A 23,037-nucleotide genomic window follows, 5' to 3' on the forward strand; every position below is an offset into this window, starting at 1 on the left:
TCAACTCAAATATAGGATATTTGGTTAGGTGTAACAAATAATTTTTTTGTTACTCACCGAGTTTGGTTAAGCTAACAAAATATTTTGTTCCACCATGTAAATATTTGTTTCGTTAATATATATAAACAAATATTTTTTTTTTGATTCAAACAAACCTTTTTCACTGCGATGCCAACTACATTTCGTATGAAATAGACACGGAGTCCGGGGCTCGGGAGGCGAGAGAGGGGGGGATGGGGTTGTGGGCGGGCACATGCTCGCGTCTTCATCTCCGCCCGTCGACGGGGCAGTGCCAGGTGTCCGGGAAGAGCCGGAGGGCGGGTCCGGCCCGTGGATACAGCCGTCACTCGCGCCGGCCGCTCGCCTCCCGGGCTTCTCCGCGCAGATTGAAACCACGGGCCCCGCCCACCCGGGGCTCGCATCTCGCGAGAGACCGCGCGGCATCCAAGTGTAGAGTCTGCTGACAGAAACCATCCGAGAACAGGCTCAGCGTGGATGAAAAATCTCTGTTTCCGTATTCAAACTGTATAAAAATGCTTGTTTTCATAATAAAGGGGGGGGGGGGGCGTTTAATAATTATATGTGAGGAGCAATTTTCGGCGATTTTTCGACCCTCCCTCCGCCCTTGGTGAGATGTCTTGAGATATAGTTCTACCCCCTCCCCTCCCTTACGTGAGATTATTCAAAATGCGTATTTATAGTGTAAATAAGATATCCTGTGCTTCATTGCGTTGGATTTATTAAAAAAAAAACATAATTTGTTTTATTATTTTTATTTAAGACTTGTTAGGACTAGTATTTAAGACAGAACGTAGTCTAGAATCACAGCGAGAATATCGAAAAATAAAATACTTAAAAAAGGAACTACTAAAATTCGTAAAAGAATATTAATTCTAATTCAGTCCACGGGGACTCATGTGTGGTCTGAAGAGTGACTTTGTGGCGTTCGCATAGCCGCGATAAATATTATTGTGTAGGATTTAGCCATATTTTAGTGGAGAAACATGTTTTGCTTCATTTAACCCAGTTTTCTCGCAATTCAACACAGTTTCTTACGGAAACAAAAATTACGTGATATTTGCCAAGACCCTTTCTCCTCCACGTGAGATTGGGTGAGATTCGGCTCTACCCATCCCCCCCCCCTTTTTTTTAACTAAACACCACACGTAATTTGTGGACGCCCCCTGATGTTTGGCTTGAAACATCCAGTAAAGATTCTTGAAAGCACTCAAGGGACTTGTAACTCACCTTTATCTTCATTTCTCCGCCATGTAATGTAACGATTACCGCTCTAACTTCACATTTGCCCTACGCACGACGAGAAAACTGCGCGCCAGGTCAGAGCCTTGCGCTTAGAGGCGACAACAGGCTAGAAGTACGAGCGAGCGTTGCACTTATCATCCCACCTCACCAGCACAGTTACATCCCTGAGTATGTGAGCCCCTTAAAGAGAACACTAAGTCTTAAAAAAAAAAGGGGGGGGGGACCTAGCCCCTCTGCTTATATGGGACGGTCACATATTCATGAAGACATGGTAACCGGGTGAAGCGTGTTTTTTTTCCCAACTCATGGTCTGCGCCTTGTTGGTTAGACACTCAGATCATTGGCTCAAATGTGTAAAGCTTGCATTGTGGAGTTACATTTGACTGTATTTTATGGAAGTGGCTGTAGTTAATGCTGGGTATTCTTATTCATACTTGCTACCACCATCAGACGCGGTCAAGCATAATTTCCGCAATGTTTTGGGGGTGACAATACGGCGATGGCGAGGTAATAAAAATGTCTTAAACTACGTCGCAGCATGCCGTCTCTTGGCAATTCCCTACTCCATGTCTATACACACGTGTACCGCGCACTACGTCAATATGTGAGCCGAGAACTACAACTGAACACTTTGTTACTTCAGTCAGGGTTTCATTTTATTTTTTTCAAGTGGCACAGAAGTTTCTGGTAGGCTTGGCTACACCCACTCTCCGCCAACTCAACCACTCGTCTCCCAGAAATCGGCAGTTGCACGCCATTTTCTTGTAGGTAACCAAGCTTACATACGGTCAGACACTTCCGACTACGTATAGATACACCGACGTCACTCATCCGAAAATCATCCTTCACTGTTCGATTACAGTAAATTTACAGAATTTTCAACGAAGAATTTAAATAAAATTGCCAAAGAGTTCTTCATAATTTCAAATAACTGAATCTTCGTATTTTGACTTTCCCTTTGCATATTTCGTTCTAAACAAAGGTAAACACACAAATGGACAAAATAAGAGTGTCCTTGCTGTCGTCTTGATCAGTTTTTGAATGTTTTGCTAATATACCAAGAATATTCTTTTAGATGCATGTTCAAACTAAGTGAAGTCAGTGTCCGTAAAATTTGGAAGTTAGTCGTAAATTTACGAAGATCCCTGGATAATTTGTAACCAGCGTTTTTCGTAAATTGAAGGTAAAACGTTTTAACAGTGTTTCGCATTTTCCTGTTTGAATTCCACATTTATTTTGATATCGTTAATAAAAATCAACACTTATATTTTAAAAGAGCTGCAAGGGGAAATGAAGGAGTATTTTTCAATATATACAATCATGGATACAGAACAAAGCACTTCATATCCAGCGGAGGTTTTTAAATTCACTTGAACTTTTGGGTGTACCCTCACATTAACTTAAAATTAAACTAAATGTACAAGTTACGCTTATGCGAAATCTAGATGCTCCTTGACTATGTAATGAAATGAGGCTTCGGATCACACAACTGGGGCAGAATATACTTGGTGCCACTATTTTAACAGGTATCGGTAAAGGAGAAAGTATCATACCTCGAATTCCAATATTATCCCCACTGATCTACCGTTTCAATTCAAAAGAGTTCATTTTCCCGTCAGGCTTAGTTTTACTGTTACCATCAACAAAGTGCAAGGGCGAAAATTGCAGGTAGCAGGGGTGCATTTGGAAAAGCCATGCTTTTCCCATGGCCAACTGTATGTAGGCTGTTCGCGTGTGTCCAAAGCCCGAAATCTATACATATTTGCACCAGACAGAAAAAACATATAACATATTATACAGGAGCATCCTAGAATAATACTCTGATTTAAGCTATTTTAAAGAAAAACTAATTTATTATACGTTAATACTTTAAACTTTTTAAAATGTTAGTATTACAATTATTTATTTTTTGTAATAGTGAAACATATTTAAATAAAGCATGTTTTCGGTTTTTAAAGCTAAATTGTATGTTAATTTTTCTAAATACTGATGATCCCAGTCACGCAATAAAAAAACCGATTACCATATTATTTTATTTTCTTTGCAATGGTCTTTGATACTTATTTAAGGAAATCAACGCTAGCGAAGCCGCGGGTAAAAGCTAGTTTATAAATAAATGTTACAACTATAAAATATTGTCATTTTCATACCGCTGCATGTGCACGTAAATGATGAAGGAATGAATAAGGAACGATGGATGAATTAACTTGTGTTTTTTTTTTTTACGTCTCATGAGGTTATAGACATTATAGAGACGGGTGACAGGTGAAAGGGTGGGATGGTAGAAGTGACGGAATGTTTGAGAAATCTGAAGGGGAAAGACATTGGGAGCATACTGAGAAAAAACTTTTCTCTAACACTTCCCACGCTTTCAAAATTTACGACTTGATTTTACCAGGAATCGAACTCGGGACGCCTAGGGAGGCGAGTGATCCGACTACCCGGTCTCTCTGAACTGTTTGGGAAAAATATTTTTACACCTCTATTTAAGGCAAAGGTTCTTTATTAAACCCAGTTTTTGAACTGGATTTTGTAATTTAAACTATTAATTAGTATTTTCGTTGGTTGTAAAATTTTGTAGGTGTATTCACTTCAATCAAAAGTAGAAGTTGAGCCTGGCTTACCACACAGCATTTAACAGTGAGTGTCTTAACTAAGGAAGATGAGATGATTATCGTCTTCTGCGTCAAACCTTTCATCTCCCTATAATTAACTCATCCTGCGTCTGTTTTACCTCCGCTTGTCTGCCTCTTCAGCGCTTACATTTTTTAAAACCCTAGATTACTAAGTTTACCAAACCCTTAATGTATTTAAGCGTGTCCTGCGGATCGACATACTTATCCTGTTCGTCAAACTCTGCCAAAAACCTCTGCTTTGGCTCATTACCTCACACACATTTCAATGAGAAATTAATTTTTTTATTTTTTTTGTCTGAACTAGTGAGTTGATCCTCCCGGTAACATTTTTTCCATTATTATTTGCCTGATAAAAGAAGCTTTACGCTTTGAATGCTTTTTCACGTAGTTGACCCCTCGTTAGGAAATGTATTTGTGTTAGTGAGGCGAAATTAATGATAAGAGTGAGCCTCCCTGGTGCAGCTAATTCAGTATCACCTTTAAGCCCAAGGCTCTGAACTGATGTGCATTCTTTGAAATTTTCAGTGAACAACTACGGGATTTTGAGTTACTATCTCAACATATTATGACGCAGGAGTTCATATACCTAAATGTGAAATATGGTCTCCATTGTGCTTTCGAAATTCGGTAGGTACTGACATTTTTATACTTAAAAACTATTTGAAAAAATCCTATTCAACATTTTTCAGTCACAAAAAAAAATACTTTATGGAGACGAAATCGGTATAAAATTTTCCTTATGCCGTTTCGTAAAACCTTATTCACTCAATCGTGACATCGTGAGCACATATTTCTTAATCACGCTGGTGTTTTCCGCCGTTTGGCAGCCAGATAGGATTTTTCGATGGTTTGTATTTCACAAATATTTATTAAGAAATGTTTGGGTTCCACTATTAGACACTGTGCTGTCCAATGTTGATGTTTGACTGTATTTACTGTTCCAGTTGCAACTGTCTCTTCATTGCCAGGCCACTGTGCCCGTCTCTGCTATGGCATTGTTATGACTAATTCCTTCCACGGAATTCTGGACTGTTTATGCGTGTTTAACATTTGACATCGGCAGATTCTGACTTGTTTTCTGTTTGTTTATTAATATTTCTTCAGGTTTTTCTCTATAACATACAGCTTAAACCAGCAATGACATTTCTCCCATGGCAAGAATAATCCAAAGAAAATATTGTGAAAATGCAAATACGTGAGGTTTTTTTTTGTTGCTTTCTTCAGTTGTGGCATTGCGTGGAATTAACTTTTATTGGTCTGACTTTTTATAAATTAGCAGCTAACACGACGCTCACACCTGGCAACAAAATACGCATCAAAACGTGCAATAAAGTTGATGTGTAGTGAAACGTCCGAAATATGTGCACTGAAATATGTAAAAATAAAGACGGGTCCTCGATGGATCCCTTTGGGGTGAGTGTCGTGGGTTCGACTCCTGCTCTGCGTGGTTGTGCGTTGACCGTCTCTGATCACTCAGAGCACGTCCTGAGGAGTCCTCACTCTGGCGATGGACGGAGGCAGTGAGTGGCCGATACATCTCCGGCACCAACCTGGCAAGCTAGTATAGGAGTTGGATGCACCTCGGCCAGATCACAGTCTCTTAGGGTTGTCTGAGTGTGGTCCCAGAGATGTAGCAGACTGGGTTAAGCGCCGAGTGATACTCTTAGGAAGGAGATTCCTTTGAGTCAACCACAGGTTAGCCGAGTCAGGTTACTGGGGAGCGGTGGCACTGGTGCTGGGATGGGTTGCCTCGACCTCCCACTGTAGCTCCTCTCCAAACATCTCCAGGTCGCGACGAAATGGCGCACCCATTTCCCCTGTTCCAGCCCGCAAGGGAGTGTATACCGTCAAGCCCGGCACGTGAAACAACTTGTGGCTTGTATGCCAAATGATCGTCTCTAACGACCTCGCTGCAGACGAAAAAAAACAGGCCCAAAAATAAAAAATAAAACAAAAATCTGTATTTTGGAGTCCAGTAAACCTAATAGTTTCTACAGTGCTCTAAGTTATTTGGCACTTCAACGAACTCTTGGTTTATTTGAGATGCAATGTACTCTTCGTCGTCCACACACAATAATTGCTCCTCAGAGACGCGTTGTCCGGGTCCGGATTGCAGCTCTTCTTGCGGGAAGCGGGCGGGAACCGACCATGGGACGAATGCGGACGTAGACGGCGCACGCAAGCTTCGCGTCCGTAGTTGCACGGCATATCTGCCAGTAAAACTGTCAAAAATTGGTGTAATGGCGGATGGCATCAGTTGGTGCGTCGTTGAGGTAATGAGAGCTCGTATATATATTTTTTTTGCATGTCCGAGGTTAAATGCATATTTCATTGCGAAGTACATTTAAATGTTTTCTGTGACAAATTAATAACTAAGATTGAAAATTTTATAAAAAAAAATTCAATTACTTTGTTGAATCAGACGAATGCAACAGTTTTGATGGCAAAGCTTGAGCCAACGAATGCCTCATGCGAAGAAGGCACTTGAAGACATCTTGACCAAGGGCGGCTGATTTCCAAAGGAGTCTTTTGTAAAGTACATACAATCATTTTCTGTGTACCAGACGTCGAAGGAAGGTGGGGGTCGTCGAAGGATGGTGGGGGGGGGGGGGGGTCGCGACCCGAGGTCCGACGGCCCCCTGGGTCAACCGCTAAATGAATCGGCAAGCGGCTTCGACCGTGGCGAGTTCGGGAACTGTATCTGAGCCACTTCATCGTCGGCGCTTCTCGGAACAAGTGGCGTGTCCCGCCTTCGCACGAGGCCGCCTACAACTTCCAACTCCGCATCGGTCACGACTCCTCGCTTCGGTTTGTGTGCCGTTCGTGACCGACGATGGTTTTGTGATCGGCTCGGAGGTTGGTTTCTACTTATTATCATTAAAATTATTTGTTTCCTTCCCATACATCAATTACATAAACACACTTAGTTTTACAGGCAATTTAACACTTACAAGAGCAAGCATGTGCCTGAGTGCTTCTGGTCTCTTTAAGTTACTTGCGGTATCTAAACAATATTATCCTCGTAAAAAAAGAAAATAACAAAAATAATACTAGTACAAATATTGCAAAAAAATTATGGGTGCGTGTACTTATGTTTGCAAGCTAGAAGTTATACTTACATTGTAATTTGTAATTAATAATGAAATTCAATTAATATGCTGAATGTTTGTTCTAAAGTATTAATTATAATATTTATTAAAGAATAAAGTTATAAATTATAATGCAAATTAATTATACATAAGGAAACATAACCTCACTTATGTAAATGTTTATAAAAGCAAATTATATTACTAATATTCATAATAAATAAATGTTTTTAGTTATATGGAACAACATTCAATATAAAACACCAAAGTAAAGGTTTAGAAGAACATATATAATTTTTATTTGTATATAGCCTTTTTCTGTATGTTGACTTTTTTTCATCATGTGGAAATTTTGTTGCATGGTGCGCGTACATCGTAATAATTAATTCTTATAATTTTTCCATAACGGGCTTAAATAATTATAAATTCACGATTAAATAAAACAATTTTTTAAACATTTTTAAATGCTATTTTTTTTTTAAATTAAGTAATTGAGAATAAATAATGTCTATGTTAAGTAATCGTCAGCCATCGCCCCGGGAAGGTAGCCATGACGTGAAGGGGTGATACCGCGACACAGCAGCTCGGAGGTGAAGTGCTCACCACAACACCAAGTCTTGGACCCAGTCAACCAGATAAAAGGAAACTCCAACCCGGTGGGGAATCAAACCCGAGACCTTTGAATTACCAAACACAATCTCTGACCACTTTTTTTTAATGTTGAAATGGAATGTCTTCTGTTCAAAAGTACCGGCAATTTTTACAAAGCAGCGAAATAAAATACAAACTTTAATTTGAAGCATGGTCCTTGGTAGTGGATTTAAATTAAAGGAAAACATAATTCATATTCAACATATGTGAATTCCTGCCTTCTGTATTTAAGTAAAATAATAGCACTAAAAATTTAGCAACGGTCACATGTAATTAAATAACTATTGAAAATCCGTAAATAAGGTTTATTCGTCCAATCTAAACCTAATGTAAATATGGTATTTTGGGAGAAAAAAACTAAGCCAACACGTCAGACAGTTCCTGATTACGAACTACAGGTTCAGTGACGTCTAGAATAGGCTCCACAGTGCTCTGCGTGCTCTGACAAATCTCACCTGTTCATCGACTGCTTGCTGGCTTGTATTAGCTGGGTTGCTCATGACTCGATATTTCATTGGTTGGCGGGTTCTCACATAGCGCAATTTAATCGCTAACCTTTTTTTTGTCTCTATTTTCGTCCTTCGGAGTGGTCCTAACTCCTGAGGGAGAATATGCCTGCCCTTGGAGGTGTCGGAGCTATTTACGGCCCTAGTATCCGAGGCAAAATCCAACAGGATCGCAGAAAGGGTGTCAGAAGAAAATATGTAGCCTCACCTCAACAAGGCAGCTCACTACCAACCTCGCGGTACCAGATAACTCTTTCCAACATGGTGTCGGAAAGAGGTATCTGGTGAGGTGGAATAGCCCTTTGTGCAGGCAACGGCAGAAGGTCCTGAAACTCTACCTGGGGGGTCAGCACTGCCGGGACCTCAGGCCGTCGTGTCCCAAAAGCCGTTGCTCATCGTAAAGAACCATTGGCGTGATGGCAATGGCTAGTCTGGGCAAGGCTCCTGATCGCTTAGAGCACGTCAAGAGTGGTCCCATCCCCGTTGAAGGGCGGACGAGATGAGCGAAAAAAAAAAACTTCGGTGCTAGTCTGGACAGCTGGTAGAGGTTGCATGTATTTCGGCCCCAGATCACAGGATCTCTGGGTTGTCTGAGGGGTCCCAGACATTTAACAGACTTGGTTAAGCGCCCAGTGATACTCTCAGGACGGTGAGTCCTCTGAGTCATGTTTAGGTTAGCCCAATGGTTTAAGGATAAAAAAAGGGGGGCGGGGAGGTGGCGTGATGCGGGATTGGTTCACCTCAGCCTCGCGCTGTAAGTTGCGGTGAAATGGCGTATTCATTTCCCTATGGCTCTAGGGAGATCGTGTTATACTGCACACACTAGGGATTAGTTGCCATAAAATCCAGCAAGTTATAATTGTGTGGCCGTAGCTGAGTTAGTTTTTTATTTCATGCCGAAACTCCAACGGCATGTTTACATATATGCTACAGTCAAATATTTGCACACTCAGTACGACAGCTTGTCACTTATATATATATATATATACATATATATATAAATCGATGTGTGTATGTATGTTCCCTATGGACTCCAAAACGGCTGGACCGATTTTGATGAAATTGTCAAGCAATCTTCAGATTAGCCCAGCGGGCGATCATTTGAAGTTTGGTGGCATTCGGATAAACATTTTTTTTTTTGGCAATTTTGTGTCATATTTTCGATACAAATTATTACAAAATTATATATTTTTAGATATTTGAATATTCACAATTAAAAGCGATATTATTATCGCTAGTATTTTATAAGCTTCAATTCAGATACAGCCGTGGAAAATCTTTCTACGTAAGAATCAAGAGTGTTCTGAGTTGCATTGTGTAAACTTGATTTATTTCTAAAAGCTTAATAACTTCTATGCTGTATAGCAGGAGAATCGGTAGTTGAGTAATCAGATCACTCGTCACCTCCCAACGTGACAACGTGAGTTCGATCTACATTGGTGTCCAACACGAATATTCCGCTAGCGGGGAAGCACGGCCGACATTGACCTGAGCTTGAATTTTATCCCCACCCTTTCCCCCCCCCCCCCCCGTGAGCCCTTCTCAAACACCCCTCATCGTATCTTACCAGTCCTGTGCACTGTTTTTTTTTTAATAGTACAGAAATATTAATGTAAATTTACAGATATTTGTAAATTTGTACACTTACATGACAACAACTGTATCACTAGAAAATAGTTTTTGGAGAAATACTGAATTCGGATTCTTACCCAGGCATTTAGGCTTTTTGTAGTACCTGTACCTCAAATAGTTAAAGTTATATTCAAACCGTTCCTTCAATACCTTTCCAGTATTAACTGTGCACATTAATAAGCACAATAAAACGAAATGTAGTCCAAAAATTTAATATTTCATTATCTTTTCCATGGTTTAAAAAAAATACGCTTGAATGAAACATAAACTGTAAAATAAAATCATGCACCAATTTTCGTAAGAAATTCCAAGTATTATCTCGAAAAACATATTTCATATATGCAAAACTAACAATAGCCATAGGTTGTACAAATTTACAATATCTTCGTGTGGTATTACAAACTATTTCTTAGCGATTGGTTTCCAGAGAAATCTTTTGTGAAATTAGAAATAAATTTTTTTCTTCTTTGAGCTGACGATCCCGTAGCCCCTAATTAGTGTAGTCTTGTATTCTGAGTATGATTACGAATGAACAAGAGTACCTAATGTGCCACTAATTACTAGACACGCGCCTTACTGAGAAAATAAAACATAGCAGCGTTAAATAAATTAGAACTGAACCTTTGGTATAGGACGTCAAGCTCACCCATGTAATGCCAAGTCGAGACTTATCGACTCCTGCCATCTCGATCCTTATCGATCTCCCTTCCCCCTCCTTGCGCCGAAGGCAGTAAATCCCGGTCTGTGTGTCAGCGCCGGGACCAGGCGCCGATTAGCACGCAATTATCCGGCGAGCGAAGGGAACCACCACTTCATTAAACTAATTGCCGCTGATGCCGGCTGGTCTTTCCCGGGCGACGTGCAACGTCCGCAGAGGGGAGAAAAAAATGCGTGCGAGTCTTTCAATACTCGCCGGAGCTGTGTAACATCTCTAACCTCGGTACCGAGCAAATCCACGAGTTATCACGTTGTAAATACACTTATAATACGAGACTCGGACACCAAGTTCAACGAAGTATTCTTTAAAACAATGCCGACCCTGATAATAATGAGTAGTATAGGAAAGTATGTTCTAAAACAGGCTTCAGGCTGTGGTGACTGTGGTGACACCCGCCATCTTGGATTTGTGACGTCACGGCGTCAAAAATTCCTCAAAATTCCTCAAAATTCCTCAAAAATGACTCAAAAATTCCCGTTTTAAGAAAAAATTTCCCGTTTTATTCCGTAAAATTCCCAGCAGCTAGAAATGTCCATATGTAGGCTTAAGCATCCATGTCTACAGCCTCAGATAAGCCTCATCATGGATTATGACGTCAACGTTGCTATTTTCGTTACGCCCGCCATCTTGAAAATCCGCAATTTTTATGTTAGAAAATCGGGAAAATTTTTAAAAATCATTAAAAAATTAAATAATCGAATTAAATAAAAATCTTAAAAACCACTGTTGGACTTATCGTTACGGTCGCCATCTTGGATTATATAAATGTTGCAATTTTCGTTACGCCCGCCATCTTGAAAATCCGCAATTTTTATGTTAGAAAATCGGGAAAATTTTTAAAAATCATTAAAAAAATTATTTAATCGAATAAATAATAAAAATCTTAAAAACCACTGTTCCAGTTATCGTTACGGTCGCCATCTTGGATTATATAAATGTTGAATATTTCGTTACACCCGCCATCTTGGTTGAGTACCATGTCATTCTTACACTTTATGTTACGACCACCATATTGGATCCTATTAATGTTGCAATTATCGTTATGGTCGCCATCTTGAAATTTAGACGCCATCTTGAAAATCCGTAATTTTAATGCTAGAGATTCGGGAAAAAATTTAAAAATCATTAAAAAAATTAACTAATCGAATTAAATAATAAAAAATCCTTAAAACCATCTATGCACTTTTTCGTGACGGCCACCATCTTGAAATCACCCACTGGAGGTCACCATCTTTAATTCGTCCGCTAGAGTGTGCTGATACCATGTTGGTATAATTATCTGGTCACCATACCTTTGTCCTCAACTTTTGACATTGAACTTTGACCTTGACCTTGAACTTTGACCTTGACCTTGAACTTTGACCTTGACCTTGAAATTTTACCTTGACCTTGAAATTTGACCTTGACCTTGAAATTTGACCTTGACCTTGAAATTTGACCTTGACCTTGAAATTTGACCGTGACATTGAAATTTGACTTTGTCCTTGAAATTTGACTTTGTCCTTGTCGACCATCATGGATCCGACATTTTATGTTCAGTACTTGCTACCAGGAGCTACCACCTGCCGGAGTACCCCATCTTGTGTGTGTACTTGTATTATGGAGTACATTTCCATCTGGATAATTTTATTCTAACCCGCTACAGTGCAGTAATCATTTATTACCGAAGTGCCCCCGCCATCTTGAAATTCGACCGCCATCTTAAAATCATGTAATAATGTAGCTAGAAAAGCGGGAAAAAATCCAAAATTCATTAAATAAATCACTCATTAACTTACATATTGATTCGATTCGCTCCAGTCCTTGGTTCGATCCCTGAATGATGCAAAACATTTAATTTTATATAAAATATAATAATTTCAATAAACCATGTTCAAAATTCTTAAAGAGACTTTAAATCCTCTACTACCATCATCCTATCAGACATCAAGACCACCATATTGGAAATTAATAATTGTAATGCTAGAGATTCGTGAAAAAGTTCAAAATTCATTAAATAAATTTGTAATCTATATACTGATTGATTAAATCGACTAAGGTCCTTGGTTCGATCCCTGGCCGATACAAATCAACTTTAATTTTAAAAAAGTACCAGAAAAGTGTAAGGTTCGAGAAATAAAACACCTCAAAGTCTTTTACAAACATAATATTTATTACACAATTTCTATCCTACTACAGAATCACTTGCGAAAGCCAGCAATCTTATAAACATTTAGCCCTGCATAGACGTGCATCGACTACTTCTTAGCTCCAAATGGCTCCAAATGCTCCAAACAGCCTTCAAATGGCTCCAACAGCTCCAACAACCTACAAATGCTTGACAGATCCAAATGGCTCCAAATGCTTCAAAAGGCTCCAAATGCTCCAACAGCTCCAAACAAAGGCTCCAAATGCTCCAATAACCACCAAATACTTAACACAGCTCCAAATGGCTCCAAATGCTCCAAACGGCCTCCAAATGCTTGACAGCCTCCAAATGCTTGACAGCTCCAAATGGCTCCAAATGCTCCAAACGGCTCCAAATGCTCCTAATGTCTCCAAATGGCTCCAAATGCACCAAACGGCTCCAAATGCTCCTAATGTCTCCAAATGTCTCCAAATGCTCCAAACGGCCTCCAAATGCTTGACACCTCCAAATGCTCCAAATGGCTCCAACAGCTCCAAAAGGCTCCAAATGCTTCAAAAGGCTCCAATTGTTCCAAGAGCTCCATCTTCAATTGATTCCAACTGATTCCAATTACTTTTCTTATCGAACTTGGCATGATTACTAACATGTCTTTATTAGTATACATTTTGACTGGCAGTGGTAACGTATTTTGCACCTTTAAGTTATAAGTTTTATTTAGAAATCAGATTTCGATAAATGGTAGATACCATTTGGAAAGGAAATATATTAATTTATCTTCAAGTTTATACACATACATTTAATTTAAGCCATTATTGTATGTAGCCAGCTTCCCTCAGTTCTTTGAGTATGAAGGATATTTCTTTAATGTTCGAATAGTTTCCTGCACAAAGCGATCCATGTAGTAGTCGTAGCCTGTCAACCAATATGTTAGGATCTTCCCATGAGGTATAATCAAACTCTTCTGCTGCGTTCATCATCCTTGCATGTTTATAATAAATATTATTATCTCTGGTGTCTATCGTTTTAACACCAACCTCAAGGTCACTTTCGTCATCGTGCCAGTGATTATCACAAGCTTGATCAGGATAATTTATTTTATTACGACGTTTCCATCGTTTTGGTCTCAAACCACCATCATAGTCTTCGCTCTTGCATGCTTTTGGTGCTTCAGCACAGTACTCAATCATGTCAGCCTTAGATGTGTCAGCACAGTCTTCGTTCACGCCAGCTTCTGATGTGTCACCACAGTCTTCAATCATGTCAGCACCACAAACTTGATCAGGATAATTTATTTTATTACGTCGTTTCCATCGTTTTGGTCTCAGTCCGCCATCACAGTCTTCGATCTTGCCTGCTTTAGGTGCTTCAGTACAGTACTCAATCATGTCAGCCTCAGATGTGTCACCACAATCTTCAATCATGCACGCTTCAGATGATTCATCAAAGTCTTCGACCTTGTAAGCTTCAGATGGTTCTCCATCTTTCTCATTTTCATGGAGACGACTAGATATTGGAGTAAATATATTTTCATTTCTAATGTGGTTACAACTTCCTTCGTTTGTTTTAAATTTTAAATTATTATCTTGATCTAGATCAGTAATTTTAGCATTAGCTTTTTCGCCTTCGTTCCTCTTCCGCGATGTTGTAGCCCAGTCTTCGTTATCTTTATTCATCTTAATTGTACAGGTCTTGTAATGTCTATCCAAGTAATATCTTCTTCCAAAGGATTTCTGACACTGACTGCAATGAAATGGTTTTTGACAAGGACCCAAATTACACTGGCTTCTCTCATGTCGTTTAGCATTCTTTCTCAAGATAAACACCTTGCTACAGTATCTACAGTGATGACGTTTCGATACAGCGTCAGATCCTAAATCGGAATTCATATTAGTTACCGAGACTAATGCCAGATGCAAACTAAGAGTTTTAAATTAGATCCAATACTTAAATAGAAATTTTTTCATATTTCATCAGCGAGAATTAATATATCTCATGCAAAAGTACTTTATGCATGTAGTTCTGCTTTTTAACAACAGATGTCGCCACATGTTGCTTGCAGATAAATAATATTTAGTTCTTTTATGCGGGATGTGGGATGCTCACTAACGATCGCAAAAGAAGGATAGCTTCGCTAGACTCCAAGGAAAAGGAAGTTCGTCTTGCATGTTGGTGCTCCACAGATGTCTCATGGCGTAATATTAATTTGACTGAGTAATGATATTTGTTAATTCCACCTGATAAAAATATTGCAAGTTTTGATTTAGTAGCAGAAATTATCGAATTAAATGTAACTCCAAATAAAATGACATGTCTCAATAGACAAAAAAAAAAAAATCCATGCAGAGAGCGGTTTCTCAGAATAGTCAGAAACACTTGAAGAAACCACAGGAATGATTGGAAGCACACGGAAAAAACCACCAAAATATTGACAAGAATAATCAGGAGCACACGGAGAAAACCATCATAATATTGACAAGAATAATCAGGAGCACACGGAGAAAACCATCATAATATTGACCAGATTAATCAGAAGTACTCGGAGAAAACCACCACATGTTTTCTTTGATATCATAAAATTACAGGAAAAAATAATTTAAAATAAAAATAAATTAATAAAAAAATAAAAATAAATGAAAATAATTAATAAAAAAATAAAAAAAATTAATAAAATGCATAAATTTCTGGCTTGTACAAGAACTCTATCTTTGCTCAACAATGATAAGTTTACAAGCTAGCAGAAACTGTTTATGCATTTTTTTTAATTTTTTTAATTTTTTTATTAATTATTTTCATTTATTTTTATTTTTTTATTAATTATTTTCATTTATTTTTATTTTTTTATTAATTTATTTTTATTTTAAAATATTTTTTCCTGTAATTTTATGATATCAAAGAAAACATGTGGTGGTTTTCTCCGAGTACTTCTGATTAATCTGGTCAATATTATGATGGTTTTCTCCGTGTGCTCCTGATTATTCTTGTCAATATTATGATGGTTTTCTCCGTGTGCTCCTGATTATTCTTGTCAATATTTTGGTGGTTTTTTCCGTGTGCTTGCAATCATTCCTGTGGTTTCTTCAAGTGTTTCTGACTATTCTGAGAAACCGCTCTCTGCATGGATTTTTTTTTTTGTCTATTGAGACATGTCATTTTATTTGGAGTTACATTTAATTCGATAATTTCTGCTACTAAATCAAAACTTGCAATATTTTTATCAGGTGGAATTAACAAATATCATTACTCAGTCAAATTAATATTACGCCATGAGACATCTGTGGAGCACCAACATGCAAGACGAACTTCCTTTTCCTTGGAGTCTAGCGAAGCTATCCTTCTTTTGCGATCGTTAGTGAGCATCCCACATCCCGCATAAAAGAACTAAATATTATTTATCTGCAAGCAACATGTGGCGACATCTGTTGTTAAAAAGCAGAACTACATGCATAAAGTACTTTTGCATGAGATATATTAATTCTCGCTGATGAAATATGAAAAAATTTCTATTTAAGTATTGGATCTAATTTAAAACTCTTAGTTTGCATCTGGCATTAGTCTCGGTAACTAATATGAATTCCGATTTAGGATCTGACGCTGTATCGAAACGTCATCACTGTAGATACTGTAGCAAGGTGTTTATCTTGAGAAAGAATGCTAAACGACATGAGAGAAGCCAGTGTAATTTGGGTCCTTGTCAAAAACCATTTCATTGCAGTCAGTGTCAGAAATCCTTTGGAAGAAGATATTACTTGGATAGACATTACAAGACCTGTACAATTAAGATGAATAAAGATAACGAAGACTGGGCTACAACATCGCGGAAGAGGAACGAAGGCGAAAAAGCTAATGCTAAAATTACTGATCTAGATCAAGATAATAATTTAAAATTTAAAACAAACGAAGGAAGTTGTAACCACATTAGAAATGAAAATATATTTACTCCAATATCTAGTCGTCTCCATGAAAATGAGAAAGATGGAGAACCATCTGAAGCTTACAAGGTCGAAGACTTTGATGAATCATCTGAAGCGTGCATGATTGAAGATTGTGGTGACACATCTGAGGCTGACATGATTGAGTACTGTACTGAAGCACCTAAAGCAGGCAAGATCGAAGACTGTGATGGCGGACTGAGACCAAAACGATGGAAACGACGTAATAAAATAAATTATCCTGATCAAGTTTGTGGTGCTGACATGATTGAAGACTGTGGTGACACATCAGAAGCTGGCGTGAACGAAGACTGTGCTGACACATCTAAGGCTGACATGATTGAGTACTGTGCTGAAGCACCAAAAGCATGCAAGAGCGAAGACTATGATGGTGGTTTGAGACCAAAACGATGGAAACGTCGTAATAAAATAAATTATCCTGATCAAGCTTGTGATAATCACTGGCACGATGACGAAAGTGACCTTGAGGTTGGTGTTAAAACGATAGACACCAGAGATGATAATATTTATTATAAACATGCAAGGATGATGAACGCAGCAGAAGAGTTTGATTATACCTCATGGGAAGATCCTAACATATTGGTTGACAGGCTACGACTACTACATGGATCGCTTTGTGCAGGAAACTATTCGAACATTAAAGAAATATCCTTCATACTCAAAGAACTGAGGGAAGCTGGCTACATACAATAATGGATTAAATTAAATGTATGTGTATAAACTTGAAGATAAATTAATATATTTTCTTTCCAAATGGTATCTACCATTTATCGAAATCTGATTTCTAAATAAAACTTATAACTTAAAGGTGCAAAATACGTTACCACTGCCAGTCAAAATGTATACTAATAAAGACATGTTAGTAATCATGCCAAGTTCGATAAGAAAAGTAATTGGAATCAGTTGGAATCAATTGAAGATGGAGCTCTTGGAACAATTGGAGCCTTTTGAAGCATTTGGAGCCATTTGGATCTGTCAAGCATTTGTAGGTTGTTGGAGCTGTTGGAGCCATTTGAAGGCTGTTTGGAGCATTTGGAGCCATTTGGAGCTAAGAAGTAGTCGATGCACGTCTATGCAGGGCTAAATGTTTATAAGATTGCTGGCTTTCGCAAGTGATTCTGTAGTAGGATAGAAATTGTGTAATAAATATTATGTTTGTAAAAGACTTTGAGGTGTTTTATTTCTCGAACCTTACACTTTTCTGGTACTTTTTTAAAATTAAAGTTGATTTGTATCGGCCAGGGATCGAACCAAGGACCTTAGTCGATTTAATCAATCAGTATATAGATTACAAATTTATTTAATGAATTTTGAACTTTTTCACGAATCTCTAGCATTACAATTATTAATTTCCAATATGGTGGTCTTGATGTCTGATAGGATGATGGTAGTAGAGGATTTAAAGTCTCTTTAAGAATTTTGAACATGGTTTATTGAAATTATTATTTTTTATATAAAATTAAATATTTTGAATCATTCAGGGATCGAACCAAGGACTGGAGCGAATCGAATCAATATGTAAGTTAATGAGTGATTTATTTAATGAATTTTGGATTTTTTCCCGCTTTTCTAGCTACATTATTACATGATTTCAAGATGGCGGTCGAATTTCAAGATGGCGGGGGCACTTCGGTAATAAATGATTACTGCACTGTAGCGGGTTAGAATAAAATTATCCAGATGGAAATGTACTCCATAATACAAGTACACACACAAGATGGAGTACTCCGGCAGGTGGTAGCTCCTGGTAGCAAGTACTGAACATAAAATGTCGGATCCATGATGGTCGACAAGGACAAAGTCAAATTTCAAGGACAAAGTCAAATTTCAATGTCACGGTCAAATTTCAAGGTCAAGGTCAAATTTCAAGGTCAAGGTCAAATTTCAAGGGCAAGGTTAAATTTCAAGGTCAAGGTAAAATTTCAAGGTCAATGTCAAATTTCAAGGTCAAGGTCAAAGTTCAAGGTCAAGGTCAAAGTTCAAGGTCAAGGTCAAAGTTCAATGTCAAAAGTTGAGGACAAAGGTATGGTGACCAGATAATTATACCAACATGGTATCAGCACACTCTAGCGGACGAATTAAAGATGGTGACCTCCAGTGGGTGATTTCAAGATGGTGGCCGTCACGAAAAAGTGCATAGATGGTTTTAAGGATTTTTTATTATTTAATTCGATTAGTTAATTTTTTTAATGATTTTTAAATTTTTTCCCGAATCTCTAGCATTAAAATTACGGATTTTTAAGATGGCGTCTAAATTTCAAGATGGCGACCATAACGATAATTGCAACATTAATAGGATCCAATATGGTGGTCGTAACGTAAAGTGTAAGAATGACATGGTACTCAACCAAGATGGCGGGTGTAACGAAATATTAAACATTTATATAATCCAAGATGGCGACCGTAACGATAACTGGAACAGTGATTTTTAAGATTTTTATTATTTATTCGATTAAATAATTTTTTTAATGATTTTTAAAAATTTTCCCGATTTTCTAACATAAAAATTCTGAATTTTTAAGATGGCGGGCGTAACGAAAATTGCAACATTTATATAATCCAAGATGGCGACCGTAACGATAAGTCCAACAGTGGTTTTTAAGATTTTTATTTAATTCGATTATTTAATTTTTTAATGATTTTTAAAAAATTTCCCGATTTTCTAACATAAAAATTGCGGATTTTCAAGATGGCGGGCGTAACGAAAATAGCAACGGTGACGTCATAATCCATGATGAGGCTTATCTGAGGCTGTAGACATGGATGCTTAAGCCTACATATGGACATTTCTAGCTGCTGGGATTTTTACGGAATAAAACGGGAAATTTTCCCTCGAAACGGGAATTTTTCCCTCGAAAACGGGAAATTTTTTCTTAAAACGGGAATTTTGAGTCATTTTTGAGGAATTTTGAGGAATTTTGAGGAATTTTTGACGCCGTGACGTCACAAATCCAAGATGGCGGGTGTAACCACAGTCACCACAGCCTGAAGCCTGTTTCAGAACATACTTTCCTATACTACTATAATGTTTTCAACTACCTACATATCTTGACGCGAACCACAGGTAGTTTCCGCACTCGCCGCTAGAATTCGCTGCTTGGAGCAGCTAAGACGTCTATCGATTCATTCCATTTATAGACTGAAATTTTCAAACTATATAAAGAAACGGCTCCGAAAGAGCGAAAAAGACTTGAAAAAAAAAATACTGTAAATCCCGGCTTTGTACCTGATTTAGGTACAACCAACTCGGATGCATACTTGGTGCTCATGAACCTCTGGTGTGGTGGGATCGAAATATTGGTTTAAAATAAAATCGAATGAATTGGATACAAGGAAATTTTGAATTTGTTTTTTAACTTCTACCCCTGTTTTTACAATAATAAATAGTTTCATCAAACATTGCTTAAGCTAAAGATTTAGATGAAGTTTAGGATTTATACAATAAATTATAACGGATTTAATAATACATAGATTAAAAAATTAGTAATATTTTTTTTACTTTCAAACCTTGTTATTTATACCCCTTGCAGTTGGTTGGTTGATAAGAATTTATTTTATCAATGGTTTTAGTCAAAATTTGAAAGTTAAACAAAAATAAGAATGGATACGGAGTGCACATGGTAGGGAACATGTTTTTTTTTTATTCCAACCCCAGGTTATTTTCAGCCCCTTGCAATTATGGTTTGTTTTATCAAAAATTGTTACAGAAAAACGTTTTAGATAAAAATTATAAGATTTACAAACAATTGGACCGGATTTGATAGTGTGTATAATAAGGGAGTTATGAATTTTTGTCATCCAAATCCTGTTTATTCCACCCCTTGCAGTCGTCGTAGGTCATATAAAAATAATTCCAGACAAAAATTGTATATAATAATTAAGGGTTTTACAATAAATCAGAACGAATTTGATAATGTACATAGTACGGAATTTATGATTTTTTTAAATTCTAACCTTGATTTTTTCAACCCGTTGCTTGCCAAAATTGTTTGAACCGATTTAATACTGTGCATATTAAGGGAGTTATAATTTTTTTTTGTCTTTCAACTCTTGTTATTTTCCATTCATTGCAGTAATGGTTGGTCATATAAAAAATATTTTCGGACGAAAGTTGTAGATAATATTTTTATGTTTCATAATAAAAATAAGTGGATTTAATAGTGTAAATTATAAGGATTTTATGAACTTTTTATTTAAAACCCTATTTTTCACTCCTTGCAGAAATGGTTCGTCTTATCAGAAAATTGTTTTAGACAAAAGTTTTAGAAAAATTATAAGATTTACAAACACTTTGAACGAATTCGATGGTGCGCCTACAAACAGAGTTACAATCCTTTTTTTCATCCCCTTGCAATTATAGTCGGTCGTATCACAAATGTTTACATCCAAATTTTTTTGGTATTATTCCTACGAGTTATACGTTCAAACTGATGTGATATTTTCCATATTATGGAAGTTACAGCGATTTTTCTGTTTTTCAAAATTCTTCCCCATTTCTATCCCTTTGGTCGGAAATATTCCATTAACGAACACGGATGAGATTTTCCACAAGAAGATGTTATGTATCAATTTGGAAGAGAGATTTGTGAATAATTGCGGCAGTTATCGTATCCACAAAATTATGATGTGTGTGTGTATGTTTGTATATGTATGTTTGTATATGTATGTTTGTATGTATGTATGTATGTATGTATGTATGTATGTATGTATGTATATATATATATATATATATATATAAGAGTTTTCCACCTATGTACTGACTCATCACGATATCTCTGGAACCATAAGGCCTAGAGACTTGAGATTTGGCAGGAATATTACTTTCGCCGAGTATAGTCAGCTAAGAACAGATTTTACGAAATTACATCCACAAGGGGGGTTGCGGGGGCGTTAATTAAAAAAAATTCACATGTTCAAACTATAGCTCTTATAGGTATAAAACTTGGCCAGAAAATTCTTTTTGGCATGTTAAAATTTACCAAGAACGAATTTTGTGAAATTCCACCCACAAAGGGCAGTGCGGGGGAGAGCAAATTAAAAAAAAAAAAATTATAGCTCCTACAGGTATACAGCTATCTTCGTAAATTTACGGACACTAAGTTAACTTACTTTGAACGTGAAGCCAAAATAATAACATATTGAAAAATCATTAAAAATCTGATTAAGTCTATAGTAAGAACACTGTTATTTTGCTCACGTGTGTGTTTATCAATCTACACAAAAACATCGCCTCGGTGATGACTGTAGCTTTGTGACTACGTCGAATAACCCATGATCCAACGACAAAAGGCCATTCAAGTGTATAAACATTTGAAACATAGACTGTCGCTAAATCATAAAACGAATTTTGATGGCCTGTTCCATGACATTTCTTGTAGATTTATGTAAGATAACTTCAAATGTGTAAGAAATATATCATGTTCGTATGGTACTTATGCCATACATTTAATACGTGATTAACTTCCGTTGCATCTGTACAGACGATACCAATTAATTTTTTTTACAGTGTAGAATACAAACACATCCTTTAGTGGTAGAAGTAGGTTATCAGCCACTAAGCCTAGCCTGCAGTAATTTCGTAATGGGAATCTTCTCGAGTTGCCCGCACAACCAATTCGTTCTAACAGAATGCAGTTAATTGAACCCATCGTTCGTTAACTCTGTTTGTAGTAATAAAGCTAGGATCGTGAACACGACCTTCGTCCTATCAGTCGGGGTGAAGTATCATCAGGGAAGGGGGAAAGGCAACCTAGTCAGGACCCCCGGGGTGAGCTGTGTAAAGTGGACAAGGAAGACAACACGACCAACAGAACGTCGCAGGATGACGCAGCACATTCACGGAACTGTAGAGGAGCAGGCGACGTGTTGTTGCTTCAGATGGTGAATGTATCGGTGTGTGTTTGAAGCCACCAACTGATACTGAAGAGAGAAGAAAAAAAACCGCTGTCGAATTAGAGTCTCCTGAAACTACAAACAACGGGTTTTTAACTCGCGTTACTTCATCAGGGGTCGTTACCACAACGCCGAAATACCACAACGACGAATGCCAAATTGACCGTAACGCCGACAGCTACAAAATTGCTGTGTACCACAACGCCGAAATACAGTAACGCCGAAAAATGTTGCTGCGAGGAGGGTGGGGGGGGGGGGCACAGGAGCAAAATGAAAAACAACTGAATGTATTTGTGTGCTAACCTTACCTAACCTAACCTTTGTGGCAGTCCTGCAATTACATTTTTAGGGGGTTAATGTATTTCGGCGTTGTGGTAATTCGTCGTTGTGGTACACAGCAGTTTTCTAGCTGTCGGCGTTGTGGTCAATTTGGCATTTCGGCGTTATGGTTTTCGGCGTTATTGTACGTTCGGCGTTGTGGTACGTCCCCCTTCATCAGCCATGTTGTGCAATGATTATCTAGTAAAATTTATCCAGCTCTTCCACTATACAGAATGGGTCTGAATTAGACCGAC

Source organism: Bacillus rossius, assembly GCF_032445375.1.
Source record: "Bacillus rossius redtenbacheri isolate Brsri chromosome 4 unlocalized genomic scaffold, Brsri_v3 Brsri_v3_scf4_2, whole genome shotgun sequence".
NCBI lineage: Eukaryota > Metazoa > Arthropoda > Insecta > Phasmatodea > Bacillidae > Bacillus > Bacillus rossius.